The sequence below is a fragment of the Falco naumanni genome, chromosome 4, assembly GCF_017639655.2.
Source record: "Falco naumanni isolate bFalNau1 chromosome 4, bFalNau1.pat, whole genome shotgun sequence".
NCBI lineage: Eukaryota > Metazoa > Chordata > Aves > Falconiformes > Falconidae > Falco > Falco naumanni.
Window position 1 is genome coordinate 17,563,579 of NC_054057.1, and position 21,636 is coordinate 17,585,214.

At 41.8% G+C, this 21,636-nt stretch overlaps 1 protein-coding gene across 11 annotated transcripts in view; it reads left to right on the forward strand.

The window, feature by feature from the left end:
* Nucleotides 1-5,899: 5,899 nt before the first annotated feature.
* Nucleotides 5,900-21,636, forward strand: part of ARPP21 (cAMP regulated phosphoprotein 21) — a 144,227-nt gene continuing 128,490 nt past the window's right edge. For 8 of the 11 annotated variants that reach the window (XM_040593017.1, XM_040593022.1, XM_040593021.1 and 5 more), the window contains exon 1: nt 7,182-7,545. The gene's annotated coding sequence lies outside the window, so the exon portion shown is untranslated. The other 3 variants (XM_040593020.1, XM_040593019.1, XM_040593018.1) reach the window with 3 other exon arrangements.

Consider the following 21,636-nt stretch of genomic DNA (forward strand, 5'->3'; position numbering starts at 1 on the left):
TAAAATGCAAGTGCAACGTTTAGGCATTGTGGGTGGTAGGAAACCTTGAAGTCCCAAGGTTAATGTATGTTTGTAGTCAGCTCATTGGAGGTCAGGCTTCCTGGCCAGTTGAGCCTCAGACTATACTGCAATGAGGTAGGGTGGGCAACAGGAAAGAAACATCGAACTTACACAGATGCTGTAGCCAGCATCGTTTCTAGACATTCTGATGCAAGATGTTAAACAGTATTCTTGAAAAAATAAGGAAAGAAAAATTGAAAAATGGTATCTGGTTGAAAAGTATCAACATACTAGTGTAGTATCAAGTTATTTGATACCGCAGGTATTCAAAAATATACCTACAACATAACTGTAAGGTATGTCTGGGCCTGATGTCAGTGGGAGCCTTCTCTTAAACTGTTATGTTCAAAATATGCATGTCAGAGAATATTAGATGTTCTAGAAGCAGAAATTAAGAGGGCAACATGTTCAGGGAAATGTCAAAAGGAGAAACTGGTAGTTGGTGAGTACTCTGGGTTACAGGGGTTGACTGGCACAGCAAGTCATCTTGTCTTCACCTCCAAATCATTTGCCAACTTCATTCTCTAGGTTTTCCTCCAAATCATTTGCCAACTTCATTCTCTAGGTTTTCATGTGGTGTCCAGTCTGTACAGCAGCACTGCTTATTTACCAGCCATTGCATTGGGTTGCATCTATGTGCCCTGACTGAAACACAGAACAGAGATGCGCTGAACATTACCAAGACCCAGGCTCCTCACTACATGACATAAATAGCTGAATTGAAATACCTCACAGTCTGTATGATTGTTCTCTGTCTACTTACAGCTGGTGTGATGGTCTTCTCTAAATATTCTGGTGTTACTTCTGAGTGTTAAACCAAGCCTACAGCTCCATAAGCATGTTTTACTGCTATTCTTAATATTGCTTTGGCAGGATTTCTAGAAGGTAAATGGGGATTCTTCTTGAGATTGCTTTTTGCTTTTTTCCCCATCTCTGTCTTTTCCTGGATCCACTTGCTCACCCATGAAGTACCCCCGTCCCCAAGCATCCCTTTTGCCAGGACACCTTAAAGGCAGATGTAGGTCTAGTGATGGCTGAACAGTGAGAGGCACACCTGTATCGAAAGCCTGTATTACCCACATCTTACTGTGGTAACTGAAAATTGTCAGCAAAGCTTGTCTGGTTTTCTCGGTATGCTGGGAGGAAAGCTGTGCTTTTATACTTTGCTTTAGACAAAGAGCTGCAACGAAGACGTTGCTTGGTAAGATCTTGATGGGAAACCGCTTTGTGCTAGTGAATTTGTTTCTGATTCATATGACTCCTATGCTGAGTACTGTAACTACCCTCCTGCAGACGCTATGTTTGTCATATGTCTCCTTAGAGCCACTCATACTTGTAAGCCAAGCAGTTCCTGGGCTCTTAGGTGACCCTGAGCCGTTGGATTATTAAAGCTCATAAATCCTATTGAAAGACTTCAGAATTTCCTCAGCCTGATTTCTTCCCTACAGTACTCTCATATGTGTAGGTACTGCACATTCCCCACAATGAATCACAGGTCTCAAGATAACCAACTCACTATGTTCCCTGCCTGGGACTCTCCTTCCTCCTCTTTTTCTCACCATTTTCTCTCTGGCCCATCCTAACACCACAGCTCACAACATTCATGCTGACTCTCTCTTCTTACTGCTCTTCCTCTTACTCACCACAGCTTGTTTTTTCTCTTTTCCCTAATGTGCACACCACACATATATTATAAAAAATACCATGATGACGTTCCTACATCAGAGATGTTCTTCTGTCCAGAGCAACTGAGCTCTTCTGCCTGAATTTCTCAAACTGTCACAGCTTTTGGAATGTTGTCTACAATATGACTGTCAGGATACCAGGCTGAGCCCCATGTGTGGCCTTTGGCTTGCTTTGGAACTTCCTTTTCTGAGCTGCCAGCCACCCTTCAGCCTGTGAAAAAGTCCACTGTCCCTCCAACACTGTGTTCTGAAAGTCCCCCAGTCCTCCTGCCTATAAACATATATTAAGGAAAAGGGTACAACAGGAAAGACCATTTGCACCAATGCTAGCTGTCAAAGCTAGAGTTCAAATACCTGCTAATCTTCTTTTGAGAATCACAGCTGAGCAGGAGCTACAGTTTCTGGTCTTAGGGGGGGACCAGACCACTTTTTTTTGTGGGGTGAGGAACTCCACACCGGAATATCTTTTTCAAGATACACAGATACAGCACATCAAACAGTTTGGGATTTCTAAAAGAAACTAAGGGGGGGGATTTGAAATGTCAAACACAAAGAAATGATGCTTTGCTTTTAGTGGGAAAAAAAAAAAAACCTTCCTCAGCTCCTCTAGCAACAGATTATATTTTTAAAGTGTCGTTCATTGATCTTCCTCCAAAGAGAGTGTCTTAGATTTAGGTACCTGATCTTAATCCTAATGAAGTCCATTGCAAAATTCTCACTAACTTCAGTGGGAATAGCATAAAGCTTCATTTTTTTAAATGAAATTTGAGCTACCAGTACAAGCTGTATACAAATTGCTTGGTTAATTTTCCTTTTTGTAGCTGGCATAAATATTTCAGCTGTTCCTGAGACATGTTTGAAACTAGAGCAATTTGGCTATATTTACATAGTGTCAAGTGCCATTTTAAATAGAAACGCAGTATTTTTAAGTCCATCTGCAAATTATGCATGATTAATTTGTTTGTAACATGTAGGACATAAAAATGTAAAATGTTTTAGAAAAACCCAACAACTGAGATTGATCACTTTTACAGGAGATTATGATAGAACACATTGAAAGTTAGTGCATTACACTATTGTGCCTCATTCTGCATCATTCCATAACTCCAAAACACAACAGACTTTATATGCTAGCTTTGTTTCACTGAAAAATTACTAGAGGCAGAAGAAAATGCAGTCATGCAAGCTTTTATTGATGTATTAAGTAACACTGCATGCCTTCTATTACAGGAATCTCCTGTGATTGCAGAACTGCGTGAAGCTCTATATGTTTGTCCGACATCATTTACCTCTGATCTAATGTCAGTTTTTGAGAGTCACTAAGGTGTTCTTGATTTCTAAGTGAAACTGAGGTAACATAGAAAGTGGGCTTCACAGAGAACAAGTAATATAAACTGTTGTCATGTTTCGAAGATACCTCCAGCTGAAGCGTTTGGTGTTGCCTGTTGCAATTTTTTGTACATATAGCACACTTATGATTCACTGATGCAGGGTAGTCCTATTGCACCAGAGCATTTTGCAGGACCAGAGTGCTGGAGAGCATGCACTGGGGGTTAATTAAATGCTTTAGTCAAGAAAGTATTTGAAGAAGTAGGTCTTGTGTCTTTTTTTTTTTTTTTTTCCTCCTGATTACCACTGACATCTGGCTGTGCAACGGGCAGAAAAAGGTGTTGGAGATCTGAAAAGTTTGTCTCGTTCTGCCTCTGCTTAAAGATGCAGCTTTTGCTGATTTCTGTGAGGCTTAAATGGACAGTTATCCCTGTGCATGTTTACAGATCAGCACAGCCAGCAGTAAACCATTGCTATGGTTCCCCACATCTTAGATGCTATGATCCATGATTGTGATTTTTCTTTCTACTAAGAGAAGTCCTGAAGAAAGGATGTAAGGTGCATATTCTGTTAGATTTGTATCTGACCAAGAAGGTCTGAGGCGACTTCTCAACAAAGGGAGGTAATTTCATGCAGTGTTTGATGCTGCTCACCATTCCCAGTTGAAAAACTAGCTGCATGATACTGGGGTGACACTGGTTGGTTTTCTTTATTGAGTATTTCTTTTGGTGTTGCTGCAGCTGGCATCTTTTAGCATTCAATAACTTGCCCCAAGCACATCCTGCCACACAGGACAGAGTGAACTGCCAGGACTATAGCTTGGATGAATTTTTGTCTGCTTACAGATCTGATGCATAGCTTCAACGCTTCCGACCCTGAAGACACACCAGTATCCCAGCGGTGGGAGACAAGCTGTGGACACGTGGCTGTTTTACATGTTCATTGTGTCTAGTGACTGGGGTAAGGTTTTGAAACATTCAGTCCCCTCACCCCTACTCCTCCTTGTAGGCGAGTTGCAAGCCGTCTAGTGAAGGCGTGACTGAGTACCGCTTTAATGTCCTCATGCAGCCGCATTCTCTCCCTTAGCTGGGTACCCTTCTGGGGAGGGAGGGGATGATGTGCAGCAGCCAGGTGAAGTCCTCTGCACTTCAGTGTGTGTTCAAAATAGTTTTGAACTATTTGATATAGAATAGCTTGATAGCTATTTTGGGAAACGAACTTTGGTCCACAGTGGAGATGGTTGAAAGAAACACTTCAAAAGTAAAGAACTGGTCCTTCCCCCATTGCCAGCTGTAGCATGCTCATGCCATTTATGGCCTTTCTGCCAGTCTCTTTGCTTTCAGATGCAACTTGTAGGACACGGTGTAGGAAACGTTAAATAATGACATTAAACGTAGATGGAGCCGCATGTGACCATCCTAGGAGTAAGCCACATCAGGACGTGCATTAGCAGAACAGGTTTTGGTGTGCCTGGCTGAATGCCTCTGATCACTTGAGGCGTGCACCCAGAGGCTGCTAATGCGCACCCCGTTGTGGTTCATTGCTTGCTGTATTCTTCCAGTCTGATTCTGTTCAGCGGTCCCTGGTAAAAGCAGGTGTTTGCTTCTGAGGGGAAAGAGGGATTCCAGGGGTGCCAGGATAATTTCTACTAAAGCAAATGTTACCTCCCAGCCTCCTGTGTATTTGTCTGTGTTTGACTGGTACACCTACATTTCGTTAATTCTGGCAAACTGTCTTTTATAACAAGGGCTTTCTGAAAGTACATGATGAAAGGAGTGCATTTTTAACTGTTTATTTTGAATAAGAATTGTCTGTCTGTGGGAGTCGGGTTATTTGTATCACTGTAGACAGAAATGATCACTATATTTCATAGGACCTTGCTGCTTTGTACTTATTGACTGTTTATTTTTCATGTGTAGAATTACTAATTGCAGCTAGTACCAGACGCTTCTGTCTCCTTTCAGGTTATTGTAGTAGAGGGCATTGTACCAGATGCATGGCTATTCACAGAGCATGCATTTCCAGCAGCTGAATTGCTGGATCTGCTCTAAATGATCTATGGCAATTACATTTGGCGTTGTACAGCTATAATTTTACTGCATATTAATAGTCACCTAGCAAAGAGGTAAATGCCCTTTTCTCGGCTGGGTGCAGAACGAATGCCTGGATGTATTCAATTGGGTAAAACAAGGCTCGGTTTTTAAATGGATAGCAGGGGTTTTATGTGTTGGAAATGCATGTGCTGGTGAAATGTCTGTTTGCCTCCGCCTCAACGGTGTGCAGCGAGGCTCCTGGAGAAATATCATTGAGCCAGATCCCAGATAGAGACATGCTGGGGAGGGGGAGGGGAGGGGAAAGGGGATCATGTGCCATGTGCCCCATTTTAAGTGGCTCATCTGCTACCACCCAAAATCTGCTGCAGTCTTTTTTTTTTTTTTTTTTTTTAACCCCTTTCAGCAGCTCGGCAGATCAGTGCGGATGCTATCAGGCTTCACCCGCAAAAACAATAATTAAACCCACCCTCCCCAGACCGTCGCTAAAGCTGTCCTCTGGAGTCAAGGGCCCATTTTCTTCCCTCTTTTCTTGGGGGTGGGGGCGATGGGGAGTGGGTGGGAGCAAATAGCAAGGAATCGGAGGAGATTAACGAGCTTTCTCCTTATTAGCCCTGCTCGGGTGCTTTGTCTCTGCTCCTGGCTGGGGATGGGCTGACGGGGACGGCTTGGGGCGGGGGGGAGCGGTGTGACTGGAGGGGTCGGCGTGCGGGGAACCACACGGACGGACGGGCCGACAGCCAGCCAGACCGACCGACATACCCACCCCGCGCACAGGCAGCCCCCCCCGGCGGCCCTCCCGCCCCGGATGCCCCCCGCCCCGGCACGCAGCGGGCGGCCTGTGCCCGCGGGGGGGTTGGGTGGGGTAAGGGGGGGCGGCGGGCGCGCAATGGCGGCGGGGCCCCCGGCTCCTGCGCGGCGGCCCTTGGCGCGGCCGAGTCAGCACCAGCCGCGGCGGCGCTGAGCGCGGAGCCGGCGAGGAGCGACAGAAACGCGCCGCTGTCTGCGGTCCGAGGCGCAGCACGCTGCGTGGGCGGGGAGAGAGAGAAAGGGAGAGGGAGAGAGCGGCAGGCAGGCAGTACGGCGGGGAGCGCGGCAGATAAAGGACGGGCGGCAGGCAGAGAGAGCAGCGAGCCAGCGGCAGCCGGGCAGGCGCCCAGAGCGACCCGGCAGCGAGGACGGGCAGCGGCAGCGCGGCGGGACCAGGGCGAGGCGAGGCGAGGCGAGGCGAGGGGAGCCGGCCCCAGGCGGGGGGTCGGGCGGCGCCGCCGCGGCCACCGCGCCCGGCCAGCCCCGCGCCCGGCCAGCAGCGCAGCGCGGCGCGGATCTCCTCCGCGGAGGAGGCGGAGGCGGAGGAAGAGACCATGTCTTTCAGGAAGACAGGCACTGTACTGTAACAGCAGCATATCTGCAGCAAAATAAACAAACCAGCCAACCAAAAATACCAAACAAACAAAAAAATAACCCGAGCCACCAAGACGCTGGGGGCAGATCCCGTTTGCAGGCAAGGTAAAAAAAAAAAAAAAAAAAAAAAAAGCAACAAAAAAAGAAAGAAAAAAAACCAAACCAAAAAACCAAAAAAGCCAAAGCAGAATCTGTAGACATTTGTGTGGCGTGATGTTCTTTGTTGTTGCGATTTCTTTTTTTTTTTTTTTCCCTTTTCCTTCCAGCATGTGTTTTCTGTCATTTCGTTGGAGCCATTCGCCCCCTTCCCCCCCTCCAACCCCCACCCCCCCCGTGATCTTTTAATTTTTGAGGTCAGGGCGGCTGGAGCATGTGAAGCGATGGAGAGGGGAAATAGGAGCTGTGCATGGAGACGGGCTTTGCGTTTATTACATGCGATGTGCAATTATTTATAGCAACCGCAGGATTCCGACTCTTAAGATGTGGTATTTACCAGAGGGGGAGGGAGAACAAAAAAAAAAAAAAAAAAAGGGGGGGGAAAAGGGATATCATTCATAGCCTAGCGGGGCAGGATGGTATCGGTGCCGGAGCCGGAGCCTCGCATGGGACCTGGGAGCGGCGGGGTAGAGGTGGCGAACGCCAGGTAGGGCGGTGCGCAGGGCTCGCGGCTGCGGGCGGAGGGCGGCGGCGCCTCTGCAAACTTTCCGCGTCCGTCCGGCGGCCGGTACCTCCCGGCGGCAGCCGCCCGTGCCCCGGTGCGGGCGCGGTGGCGGGGCTGGGGCGCGGAGCCGGTGGCCGGGAGGGATGGCTGAGGCTGGGGCGCCGCGGAGGGAGCTGCGGGAGGAGGAGACCTTCCTCCGCCCAGTGGTAGTTTTAGCTAAAATGTATCAAACTGTAAAACCCTCAACTTTTGCTCGCGGATGTGCGAACACCGAGGGATAGGCTTTAAGAAACCGCGCAGTGCTGGTGGGAAAGCCTCGGCTGGCGTGACTGGCATTGTTCTTACGGGTGGCGAGGTGAGGGCAACAGATTACTTGATGCTTCCTTAGCATATCTCTCTCTTTCTTTTCTTCCTTTTTTTTTTTCTTTTTTCTTTTTTTTTTTTTTTTTTTTTTTTTGCATGCAGTGAAGGAGGATCACACTCCAGGAGTTACAGTCATATTGTTAGGTATCTTAGCTGTCTGTTTTCATGAAAAAAAAAAACCCAACCAGTTAATGTTACTCCACTTAGTGTAATTCTGCCTACTTGTATGTGTGTGCGTTTCAACGATGTGGCTTGTAGATGTAACCAAGACGTGCTCATCCAATGCAGCCATTGCGCAGTCTTGTTTAATTGTCGATTTGGGTTTTTTTGGGGTTGGTTGTTTTTGGTTTTGTTTTTGTTTTTTTTTTTTTTTTTTTTGGTTTGCATTCATTTACCGTTTCGGCCAGCGGGGGGAACACACTCAAATTTCGGGTGCGTTTTCCTGTGCTAGGTGTGTTTTTGCGCCTCTGCTCTCCCTCCTGTCTGCGCTTCCAGGTGTGTGCGGGTTTGCTCAAATTCATCCTGCTGTCGCGTGTGACATTGCTGTAAATGTGCCGAGAGGGGAAACAAAGGCATTGAAGAGCGGCACAAGTGTTTGTTGATCACCTGTTTGACTTCTTTACCATTGCACTGAGCTAGATGCATGCCCGGTGTGCATTCTTCTAAATGGCGTATGTAAATTTTTAGGCAAGTACAAAGCCATTGAAGCTGAGGGTGATGGGGAGGGGAAAAAGAAATACTGTAAACTGACCTGCAACTTTTCAGTCGCATAATTTAACTGCACGCTGATTTTTTGTTTTAGCAGTCTTCGTCACGGATCGAGGCAAGTTTGTGTGCACAATTAGGCTTGCAAATTGCTAATCTCGCACTGACTTTGCCTCTCAGTTCCCAGCTGGGCATGGTTACCTTGAGAGCTGTGGTATCAGCACTGTCAGAGCATGCTCCGGTGGGGAGATCGGGTGTGTTCTATTTTTAATACTGTTTAATGAAGATGCTTCTCACTCTGCAATATGCGAAGCATAATGGAAGAGCAGAGCGATGATTGGTTATGGATACTGGAAAAGAAAAATGCAAAGGTAAAAACGGAAATCCCTCAAATATTTCTATTACATTAATGAAAGAAAATGCAGCTGTGCAGAAGGGTGATCGATTAGTTGGTTTTAAATCGGACTGGTGGCGTCTAAGATGATTTAAAAAAATATCTTAAAGTTGTATGAAACAAACTGTAGATAGGAAATTATTTTGTGCTGTTGATAAATCTGATTGTATGTGGGTATACTTAAGTTGAGGAATATTCCATTTTAATTCTTTTTTCAATTTTGAAATGTCTTACAGTGGAGTAGCGCTAAGGAACATCTTCAAAATATTTTTTTTGTCTTGTGCTAACCAGTTTTGATGATTAACTATTTATGTTCTTATTGGTAGCCTCCTGAAGCAGTGATTTTGAGTTTTTCTTCCTTGCAGTTAAAAGTTAATTAAGCTGATATTAAAAATCATTCTTGCATGTAATGCTCGCAGAATGTGAGCAGCTGTAAACCTCTTGCGATATTTGTGTAAAGGAAAATACCTATAGATGACTACAGCGTGTGCCGTTATGCAAGATGTATGTAGATACTTTTGAAGAACTGCCTTGTTTAGTTCTTTGTATCTGTAGTCAGAAATACATTTATTAGCTATCCGCAACGGTCCGTGCACTCAGAATCATATAGAGAAACTTGCCTTGATTAAAGATGTCTTCTGTAAAACAACTGTATTTTATCTCTGTTGCCTACAGTTTTACTGGATGATGGTCCAAGAAACGGCTGAGTACCCCTCCTGCAAAATCATTTTTCAGGCAATTGTTTCTTTCTGCTCTGTGCTAGTCCTTCTGACTGGCCCAGGGCTAAGTATGCCAGTGAGGGCTGCTCAGGCGGGTGTTGTGCTGCATCGTACCCGTGAAGGAAAAAATACATAAGGGTGATAGAGGAAACACAATGAGATTTTTAACACAGGTGTAACTGATAGAACTCAGAGAGAGAACAGTGCAACAGTTGCTTTGAAACTTTATCCTGCTGTGGTAAAACTGTGGGCCAAATCATGTTTTCCTGACAGTGCTGCTTTTCCTGTGGGCTTTACTGGGGTTATTTGCATGACTGCAGTAAACTGGACTTGGCCTGATAAATCACTGTTATTAAAAAGAATTTCTGGGAGTACATAAAAGAAACCTAAGAAGTTTTAAGATCCGATGCATTCTTGGCTTCCTCCCAGGTTATGATTTTAACAACTAACTTTAAACTTGGAATGAATAGGGCAGGGGAAAAAAAGTGCACTGATTCTAGGATGGCGTGCTTATAGTCAGTCTTTCCTTCTGTAGGCATCACTCTTCATACAGTCAGTGGGAGCTTTATGTTTGGAAGTGTGTCTGGTTTAGTTCAATGGTTTTATGAGTGCTAAAGACAGACACAGGGACAAATCTTCAGCAGCTGTAAATTGGTGTAGTTCCATTGGTTTTAAGAACAGTATAGATTTACACCAGCTGATGATACACCCCTCTGCTTGAGACATACAGGATCTGTAACTTGCTTTGAGTGGTATTATTGATCTTGATGGCATTAATTTCAGAGCAGGAAAATGATTTTGGCAGATTGGCAAAACCCTTGTTTATAGGGACTACTCAGGAATGAGTGGCTTGATCCAGTGAGTGCTCCCAGCTCAATTTATTTGCTCAGTTGTAAAGAGAATTTGTAACTTACGTAACTAATTAAAGGAAATGCTATTTGTGTTAAGTAATCTATTTTCAAAAATACCACTAAAGGTTGGCCAGTTGAGAAGTAATGTAACTACCGTGCAATAAACTTGCAAAATCATTTTGTCCCCTGTTCATTCATTTATTAGATTTAAAGTTATGTATTAATGTTCTTAGCAGGTAGTAAGTCAAGCAAATGGGTCACTTTTTCTTCTAGAAGATTGAAACATTCATCAAACAAGTAATACATGACAAAGACTCTGTATGTTCCAGTGGAGAGCACTTGATTCTGAAGACTTAAAAGTACTGTGTGTGAACACCTTTGTATGGTAACATGCATTTCTAGGGTGCATTCTATTTTGATGACAAACTGCAATCCAGGTAAGTAGGATTTCCCCCATTTTAAGGCTGGGTAAATTGAATTGCGGATAAATTATGCAAACCATGTGAGGTCACACATCTAGGTTGTTGTTGGTGGTTTTTTTTATAGTTGTGAAATGAGACCTATTCCAGTCTTCAGCAACACAGGTCACCCCTGGATGATAAAGCTGCCTGATTAATTCCTGCTTTTTGTTTTGTTTTCTAATTTTTCCGCTTCATATATGAAATGGTGACTTTTAGAAACATGTAGATGTAAATAAATTTACATGTTACAAATATATTTTTACATAATAATTTAATGATAAGTCCTTCTAACAAGGAAATGCCCTCAAATCAAGTGCAAGGAATGACTCGTGTCTGTTCATGTTGTTTTGTTGTTGTGTTTTTAAAATATATTAAACGTGCTTATAAATTCAGGTAGATATACTGGTTACTGTTCGTGGGCAAGATATGTTTTTCATGGGTTTAAGAAGGGGGCTTACACCCAAGTCAGAATAACAGACACTCTGGTTTGCGCGAATATGCCAGTGTGCACGCACACATAATTGATTATAGAAGAATGTATTTTTTTTTTATTTTTCTAAAACTACAACACTTTCTGCTTTAATTAAGACTAATTTTTTTGATAAATAACATCTATGAGGCATTCTTGCCAAGCAAGCCCTCATTTGTCAGTGAAGGTCCAAACCGCTTAGTTATAGGACTTAAGAGCTAAACTGCTCTTAATTTTCTTCAGTGTTTGAAGTAACTCCAGTTTTAGGCTCCACATTATCTCATGTGGTGGTTTTACAGTAGGTAAACTTGATGATGCACTATCAGTGGCCCTGTGTAAGAGTGCTCCCTATATCTAGAGGTCTCTTACATTTTTCCTTAGCTTAATTTATAAGAATACCTAACACTGTAATACTTACTGTGCGGCATATGCAGTCTAAAGTTAAGAATTGGATTAATGCCAGGGGAAGAGTATTGGAGCTTTGTGTCAGCTTTAGGAAAGAAGCCCTTAGCAAACACTTTCATAATATCTTATCGCAATTGCCCTTTTCCACCTGTTAATAATGTTGCCAATATTTACTACTGCTTCCTTTTTCACTGTTGTGGTTTCCAGGCTTTCAGGTAATCCATCATCAGTACGCTTCTTTATGGTTCCTTGGAAAAAGGAGTTGCTGAAAAGGTCTCCTTCCACTCAGATGTGTTGGTTTTTAATTGTATGGTGCGATTTTTAAGCTATGTTAGATCATTCCAGATTCCTAAGTAATAAGCTGGTATATGAAAATGTTACATCACACTCCCGCCCCCAACTTAACACTTAAATTCCCTTTTACTGAGAGGAAGAAGCAGACTAAATATGGGGAGAAATACAAAGAAACAAGGAGTAAACAACATAACATTTTGCGGGAGTGAGTTCATAAGGACTGTTCAGGTGAAGCAATTGCTACTGTGATAAACATTGTGAAAAACACGAAAATACCAGACAATCCACAGGTTTTTCTGTTAACGTTGAAGATGCTATGAAGTGTGAGAGAGTGATAATGACATGCAGCATGACTTAGCTGAAATGCAGAAGGCGTAGTTAGGCAGTGACAGCTGGGAATTTGAAAATTATGATTTGGATATCCAATGACTTTCTGAAGCAGGGGGTTTAGAGTATTTTCTAGTCACTGGCAATATATGGAGGCAGTAACTACGCAAGACTGTTCTCGGGGCAGACATGTTCACATAGCATATGTTGAAGCATGTAAGGTGAGAAGTGCATTTTTATAAGTGAAAGAAAATGTTGCTCACAAAGAAACTAGGAGTCTTTTATGCTTCTTTCTCCAAATCAGATGTCTGCTCTTGATCTTTTCAGGCCAAGAGTCACAGTTAAGAAGAAGAGTACCATGGGAAAGCAAAATCCTATGACAAGTATTCTTGTAATTTAATGCTTTCTGGTATATTGCTCATTTAGTCTTAGGCAATACTATGATTTATTTATGAGCTGATAATACAGTGCCTGTGTTAAAATTGTCAAAGCTTAGTGACATCGTCTGACTGATAAAACTGTGTTTTCCCTCATTTGGATGCCTTCAAGCCTTTGAGTCAGAGAAAAGCTTAAATGGTCAGCAAGACGGTGTTAAAAAGATAATCAGCAATTAAACAAAAACCCCCAAACCTAACAAAAGCCTCTACACCCCTTTCCCCAGTATTAAGTACTCTGAGAAATAAAAAAGAAAAAAAAGTCTTCTGTTTGCAGTCTATACTAAAACATAAAAATCAAATATATATGAATCAGCTACTTTCAGGCTTCTGTTTTATCCCAGTTTTTATGGCCACACAGCAGTGATTTTACTGGATTCATCAAATCATCAGAGCCAGTTTTATGTGCTATGAATTAAATTCTGTCATCAAAAGCATGCTTGAACAGCTAATAATTTTGTCATTAATTAATCCTATTGCAGTATTTTTATTTTTATTGCCTCATGAGTTGAAGTCTCCCTGTGCCTTCAATACAGAAAGCATTTTGTAAATTTTCATTTTATCATTAACTATGAGAGTCAGATTGTCGTGCTTTTCTTTGCAGGGAGTGTGTGCATCTTGGTTTTGGTGACTTGCAGAGCTTCTCATGGTGTAATGCTTTGTTTACTGTGAGGAAACTTAGCACAGTTGGTTCCTGAGTAAAGAGGGGTGGCAAGGCTTTTCAGCTGAATGAAGCTAATGCAGACAAACTGTAGTGATTAGAAGCATGCTAGAAATACAATTCCATTGTTATGTAGTTAAATGCTCCATGCTAATTAATATGGAGTTCAATGGGAAGTTTTACAGGGTAGCCGACTTTGGTGGTGATGCTCTCGTGAAATAAGTACAGTGTGATGTGCTTCTGGAGAATATGCCTACTTCATGCTTTTTGGATGTTTGTGCCATTGAACTTAATTTGAAATGCTTTGCCTTCAGTTGCACAAAAGTAAATTGTAAATTGCAGTGGCTTAAACTAAACTTTAAGGTTTTTCCATTTTCAAGCGACTGTTCCATTTCTAAATACACTGCCATTGGCATAACATTTAGAATAGTTTGAATGAGTTTGCTTAATGTATTATAAAGTATTTGTCATGGAGTCAGAAATGTTTATTGTGTCATAAAGGCTGTAGGAGAAACACATCAAATAAATTGGTCCACTCTAAAGGTTCCCTACAGATTTTAACGTAAGCCCAGGAAATGTCTGGTAGCTTTATTATTTGTGTACTTTATAAGCCATGAAATCTGAAGTGAGGAGGTCAGACTTTCATGCTTTCGGGTTTGTTCCTTTAAGAGAAATTCAGAGCTTTCTCCTATCAACAAAATAAAGAATTGTGAATGTAGATCTGAAAGGAAAGCATAGTGAGTAACTTAAGGCATCTTAAAATGCTGTGTTTCATAACATATGCTATTATGAGGAAATTGATAATGAAACTATGTTTAATTCAGGTATGATTTTTGAGGAACTTTAATTCATAGAAAACAAGTCTAACTGAAATGGAAAATGCGTTGTACTTACTAGCTTTATGTATCTTAATGTGCTTTTCCACTATGGTATAGCAATCTGTTCTGCATCTGAGCAGCGAAATGGAGTGGTCTCTATTGACAAGAACTGTGGCAAGCAGCATAAGAATCCTGTTAGATAATGAAGACAATGAATTATTACTGATGGATAATGTAACTTTTGTTTAATCTGCATACTGATAAGAATGACAGCATTTGAAAGAAGTCCTTGAATGACCCGCTTCTTGAAGCAATCATCTCAAAATCAGAGGCTGAGGGAAGGGAGTGGTGGGGTAAGGGGCGTAAAGGAGGATTAACGGCACTAGTACTGCTTGTAATGTGAAATCAGGTTATGTGGCATCAGATGTAGGAGGACGGCAAAGGGAAGGAGGGCTTTCAGGAGGTATTCTCTGAAGATTAAGTAACTGGAGTTTTGAATTACCCTGAGAACATATATAGATGTGTAGCCTCCTTTCAGTATAATTTTTTTTCTGATTTAAAAAAAAAAAAAATTAAAAATTTCTGATGTGTGCACTGTGATCCCTGTCTTTGCGTGAAGGATCAGGACAAAGTGACTACTCCTCTGCAATCACACTTGATCTCCTCAAATCTGAGGTTACAGGAATTGTAAATGATTTACGTCTTCTGATTTTGCTGTTGCGGTATTGCTCCTTTCTGCCACCTACCTGGCAGAAGAGAAAAAGGAAGATAACGAAATTGTTGCCAGGGTCTGAGGGCAGCTACAAGGCAGCGGGCGCTGGGATGGTGCATCTTAGCCTGGCTTAATGTCAGTGTGTGGAGCTGGTGGGTGAGTCCTGGGGAGGCATGCAAGATCGTGGGCTTAGTAGTATGTAGCCAGTTCTATGAGAATAAATTGGTTTCTGTCCTTAATAGCTCTTGTCTTGGCATGCTATAAGCTCATAAATCAGTTAGGTATTTACTGAAATAGCATAATGTGCCCCATGACTACATAAACTCACACCTTTCTGTAAAGGGCTTTGTATTAATGGAGAAAGATTGGTAGAAAAGAGCAGATTGAGACACAGATCCTGATGCAGATTTTGGCTACCTGTGGTTATGCTACCGGTAACCATGTAGCCATAGTCGTGGGGCTGTGGTTTCTGCAAGACTCCCTGTCCGCTCAGTCTTTCGTTGTGATCGTTTCCGCAATGCGGGAGGAAGATGCGGCAAGCACCTACCTCTTTCAAAGCCCGCATGTTTCTTTGATGTGTTTGTTACTCCTCAGGGTTTTTTTCAGGAAGGAGAACAGAGAACGTAATTTGTACTCACGAAGGCTAATTATAATTTTTCCTCTGCAGATCATTTCTTAGAGAGCTGTATGTTAAAAGAATTGCTGCTGTTTTCTACATTAGTTATGTTCAATGTCCAGGCAGTGAAAGTCAAAATGTAGATTCTTTTGGCGACTATTCCTGTTTGTGTTTATTTAATAACATACACTTGTGTCACATCTTTATTAATGTTGTCAGGTGCTTCAAAGCCATCTGTAATAAAACTATCTGTATAAGAGTGTGTCAGAAAACAAGACAGTAAAATATAGGTACTTCTTAACAAAACATTTTATTGATTAAACAGCACCATTTCAGTATGTGGAAAAATGAAATCTGTTATTACTTCAGTACTTTGAGGGTAACTGCAGTGATACCTGAGTCTTTGACTTGCCTAAAAAAATGACAGCAAACTGAGCAATTCCGTTGTGTGTTATGTCAAATCCTACGGCACGGGAATGTGCTTGCTAGATTTGCATTGACTTGAGGTCACAACAAGAGGAGCATAAGTGACCCAAGTACTTCTGATGCATAGTTAAATGTTCCCCTGGAATGTAATATCATTTATTACCTATGCTCAGTAGTTGGAATGAGGCTGGCAGGTGATGGTGTAACATACCAGCGCTCATCAGAACATCAGCTGCATGTACAAGCAATTTTGATGTCTGTTCACTGCCAGACAGATGATTTTAATAAAAGGAATTCCGAGGCTCCATTTTTTTACCTCTGATGGTTTATTTTGGGGCCAGTAACTTGAGGTGCTATTAAGCAGTGTAAAACTGGGAAAATGGAGGTAATTTCAAGTAGTCTTACAACCTCAGCAGAGAAAATAAAAAATATGGAGGGGACTGGCAACAGCAATGTGTGTGAAGTAAAGCACACTGAAGTTAGGAGACTTACTGCATCCTTAAGTGTAATGTACACGCAAGGGATCTTCCTTAAAACCAGTCCATAGCCCTGATTTAAAGGTTGCTGAAAGCGCAGGAACTGAAATATTAGAGGAATTCACTGCAGTCCTAATAGAAGCTCTTTCCATGCTTTGTTTCTTGATGTATGTTTTAAGCATTTATGTCTCTGCCTCATTCCTGCCTGTTTCCATGTATACATCGTTTGTCTCTGTTCTGCTCCTTACATCATCTGACCATTCTTCATACGGGCCCCTCGCTTTTGTAAGTTGTGCCCCTAGTGTGAACTTTCCTCTATTAAACTGACCCTTCTGACTTTTCTTGGGTTTTCATCATTTGCTTGCATTTCCCAGCTTTTTCTTCTTTCCTCAGTCTACATCAGTTGCCCCTGTTTGAAATGGCTGAAAACTTTGATTTATTCATCATATAGTACTGCACTGTAAAAAGTAATTTAATTGTGTTGATATCTGGACAGTCAGTTTATAACAAAACATGTAATATAATGCATATTATCGTTATTCAAAATAAGCAGGTTCCCAAATCTCTTGGACTTTGTTTTGATGCCTCTTAAGGAGGGAGTGCCAAAACAGCTCTGATTGCATCTGTGAAACAAAAGGGTTTGTGCTGGAATCAAGAAGACCTTGTGCTTTTGAACTTCTTCATGTGTGCAACTCACAGCAGTGTCCCTGGGTCCCTTTGGGGACCACAGAAACGTGTGTACATTTGAAGCTCCTGGAATATATTGCATTCTAAAATCCCAGTCTATTTATGTAGGTTTTTTTTTCCCTCAAATTAGTAATATTTAAAATAAATTTCATATTTATCAGCTGTTAGGAAATAAAGCATAATGGAAATGACACAAAATTAAGTGCCTTTGACGGTGTGTGTGTTGCCAAAGACTTTTTTTGCATGTTGGCCTTGTGCCCTTTCAGATGGGCTGCTGTCCGTGGTGTGAGCAGCAGGCATTAGCACCTAATGCAGTTCGTTGGCTGCAGTTTACTGGGTTGCACAATGAAAAGAGGGAAAAATGAATGGTGTTCTTACATGGAGAATTATTACATATTTCATGTCTGGATGCTTGTTGAATAAGCTTGGAAACTGCACCAAAAGCTGAAGGTTACATATTCTTCTCATCACTTTAATTATAATGATTGCATAGCCACAGATCCTGGTCAAAAGTGGAGGAGACTGATTTTAAAGATAGTTATGAAGACATCTAGTTGTCTGCATTTGAGGATCTATACTAAATCATTTTTGTGAAATGCATAGATAGAAGCCCCTTGTAAAGACGGGGAAGTAAAGGAACCGATGGCTGAAATTTCTCACTGAAATGGAAGACTGATGTATTTGAAGGAGCATGGCTTACTGCTGTTGTCTGAAAGTTTAATTTTTTATTTTCTTTTAACTGGGAATCCAATCTTCCCCCCCCCCCCCCCCCCCCCATTTTGTTGAGAGGTACATGTGTTTAGCTGCCAATTACAGATTTAATTCTCTTATTTGTTTTTCAGTAATCTGATTGCCATTAGGGCCTAGTTCCCTAACAGTCCGCTGTACTGTCAGTTTACTATGAAAGTACCATTCTGAGTATTCTGAAACCTAATGGAATGATAGCAGCAGTCTGAACTGATGATGTATATCAGTTATGAACTGATTTTTTTTTTTTTTAATGGGTTGATCTCCAGACTGGTGGACAGTCAGTGCTGTTATCTCTCGAGCAGCACTGAAGTGAAGAAATCTCTCACCACTGAAAGACAAAATTCTGTGCTATGTGGAGTCATTCCATGTTTCAGAGGGATGTCATACTAACAAGTCATTTATTCCATGAATAAAGGTGCCAATACTCCTCAATGTACTCAGTGATAACTGAATCCTTTAGTTCAGCTTTTTGATAAGGAGGTGATGTTTTGATTTTTTAACATCATATGTGTATATGTCTGTAATATCACAGACCTGGAATGCAGTGAAATGGACTTGTGTTTTCCTGTAGCCTAGGTTTAAGTTGACTGAAGGAAAGCTCTTGCTTTTATTGACTTAATTCTCTAGTCATAATCCTTGCAATTAAAGGTATGAAAATGTTAGTTCATATAACCTTATTGCTGCAACTCGGAGAAATCTGCAACTGGATTCTGTTTCTGTAGCAGGAAGCTGATGTTGCTAAAAGATCCTTCCAAAATGTGCATTCACATATTTTGTGGTCACTTAAGTTTGAGATATGACATTTATATCTCTGAGTAAAGCTAAGCCTGGGATGTTTCCCAAACGACTGCATTGCCGATCTGCTGCTAAACTGCCTTTCCAGTGCAGTGAATAGGAGAACAGCTAGATTACATTTGCAAGATAGACAGGCAAAACATTTATTTTTAGCTTTCTGCTAATTCAGACATTGGAACAGGTGAACTCCTGTTATGTGGCACAGGAAGCTGCTATAAAAGTAACGTTCCTTTGTGTTTTTAAGCCCATCAAAATGACTGTAGATGCAGAATGCAGTCTTGACAATCCCCGTGCTTGTGCTCACTAGTGTCAGCTAAATGAAAAGAAACTATTGATTAAAACATTATTTTTTCTGGCATCCCAGTAAAGACAAGATGTGGTGAAAAGCAAACAAACAAGAAACCCCCCAAGTTTAAGACGAGGAGGAAGACGCTGTAAGAGTACCTGGCTCTGTAGGAGACCTTCCTCCACTGATGCCTGGCTGTGAAGTGTGTGTATGGGGAAAAAGTTCAGCAGTGGTAAATGGGCCATTGGAGACCTTTTCCTCTCTGCCCCACATAGCCTATAGGTGATGGGTGTGATAGTCATAAAATACCTGTTTGCTTCAAGAAACAAAAGGAGACCGATCCTTTTATAAATTGGCTAAGTAGTCTGCCAAGAGAGAGGATGCATTTGTTGGGTCACTAGCAGAAAAACAGGGCTGCTGCCTTCTGAAGTATTTGTCATATAGACAGTGAAATACCATGACAGTTTTTTGTCCTGGTTTGGTTTTTGGTTTTGTTTGTTTGGTTTTTTTTTTTCAGGAAGGGCACAGATTTTCAGTACTTCCAAATGCCTGCCTGAAGTTATTGGAATAATTTTGAGTTACTCTTTTCCAGTAAACACCTTTAAAAATATTTGTCTTACAAAGGGGCTTTTCTGACAGTGGGAATAGCTACAAATTCAAATGCTACAGATAGTATCAGTCGGTGAGCTGTATGCCATACCAATACCCTCACAAAACTCAGCTTTCCCCAAAAATGCGCTTTCCAAAAAGCAAATGGGTATGTTGTGAGCAAGTAACACAAAACACTTTCAAGAGGGGAATGGTTTACTATGATGCAGTAACTCAGAGAAAGGTATTAAAGCAATAGAAATCCCTATTGTTTATTATTCCTCACATTTTCCAGCACTGAATTTCCCTTCCTCATGCTCAGCTTTAAGAAGCATGGATATCCCTTGGGAAGGAGAACAGGCAGCCAGCCATCTCTCATCAGCGTGAAACTTTTAAACAAAGATTAATTTGAGGATTGAACAGAGGAAGAAAACAAAATAGAAGGAATGGTGGTGTTGTGGTGGGTTTTTTTGTTGTTGGTTTTGTTTTGGTTTTTTTTTTTTGTTTGTTTGGTTTTTATGCGCTTTCAGCACCATTTGCGCACCCCAATGAAAAGTAAGCTGTCCAACAACTAACTGCAGTGATCCAAAGTACGTCTGTACAACATGGTGGTGGTTGTACCACATGGTAGACGGTGAGGATAAAACCTGTGGTATAAATGAATATTCCCAGCAAGGCTTTGAAAAGCACTGGCAGTGAATTGTAACTTGGGTAACAAAAGCAGGCTAGAAGTTAAATTGAGCTGATTGTCCTTACAGATTGCCTTGTTCAGTTTGCACAGGTACTCTGTAGTGTGCTTTAATGGGTGTACAGCTGAGGTACTCAAGCCTCAAGATACCCCAGAGAAATACTCCTCCTGTGTAAGTGAAACAAAAAAAAGATGGTGTGAGCAGTGTAGGCACTGCTGATCAGGCTAGTAGAAGGAAAATGAAGAACAGCAGTCCACTTTCAGTGCTGTGTTTGTAAATAACGAAAACGCCATCACTTCTGTATTTAGATGCTGATATGACTGCCTGGTTTTCCCTGTGTTTGTCAGTGTTACGATGCAGCCTTGCATGCTGCTTACTTCTGTTCATTACTCTTAGGAGATTAATCTGAGCCATTATTATAAATTACTTGTAAGTGCTATTTCAGTTTAATTAGATTTATAGCAGAATGGATCATGTAGACAGAATTTTGCATAAACAAAAGCATTTCTCTTGCACTTTCACTTTTTTACCTACCATGTTATAGCAGTAGTTCCTAAAACGGTTTGATCTAGAGGCTACATAATTGTAATGTGCTTCAGGAGGTCATACAAAAGAAGCATGGAAGGTTTTTTTCTGATTATTAATGCTGCTGTTAGAAGTGCTGAGCTTCTAGGTTTCTTGTCACATGCCCTGTATCTTCATGTATAAACAAAAAGTATTTGTAAATATGCTTACTGTTCATTAGTGGCTCCTTTTCATACATGCATGTTCACTACCTGCCACAAGAGTGTCTGGGTTTAAAGGGGGCACTGTAGGATGGAAGGCACTGGAGAACTGTAGTGAGGTGCATGTTAGTCTCTTGTCCAAGTAGCAAGCACTAGGACAAGAGGGAATGGCCTCAAGTTATGCCAGGGGAGTTCAGATTGGATATTAACAAACACTTCTTCACTGAAAGGGTTGTCAGGTGTTGGAACAGGCTGCCCAGGGAAGTGGTTGAATCGCCATTCCTGCAGATATCTACAGGTCTATACCTGTAGATGTAGCACTTAGGGACATGGTTTAGCGGTGGACTTGGCAGTGCTGGGTTAACGGTTGGACTTGAGGATCTTAAAGGTCTTTTCTAACCTAAACAATTCTATGTACCTGGGGAAAAGGATGCTGGTTACCCTTCTAGATCTTGTTTTGACCAATTTCACTGCTCATTTAACCTCTGTATTCCTCAGTGTCTCCCTACCTGGAAGGAAATACTCACTTTTTGTGCTTATTCCCGGAGTGTATTGTTTCTCCTTAATTAGTGATTGTGGCATTTCAGCATCTTTTATAATAAAGAGGCACTATAGGAGTATACATTTTGCCTCTGTTTGCAGACACAATCAAATTATGGTACCTTCACAAGTTAGTTCAGTCACAGTTATTACTTCTGGGTATGCCTTCAATCCACAGTGAATATGAAGATGCTCACTTCTCTGTTGCTGCTGTTACTCTCCACTGTCACTGTTGGGTATTACTGCCTTTATTTA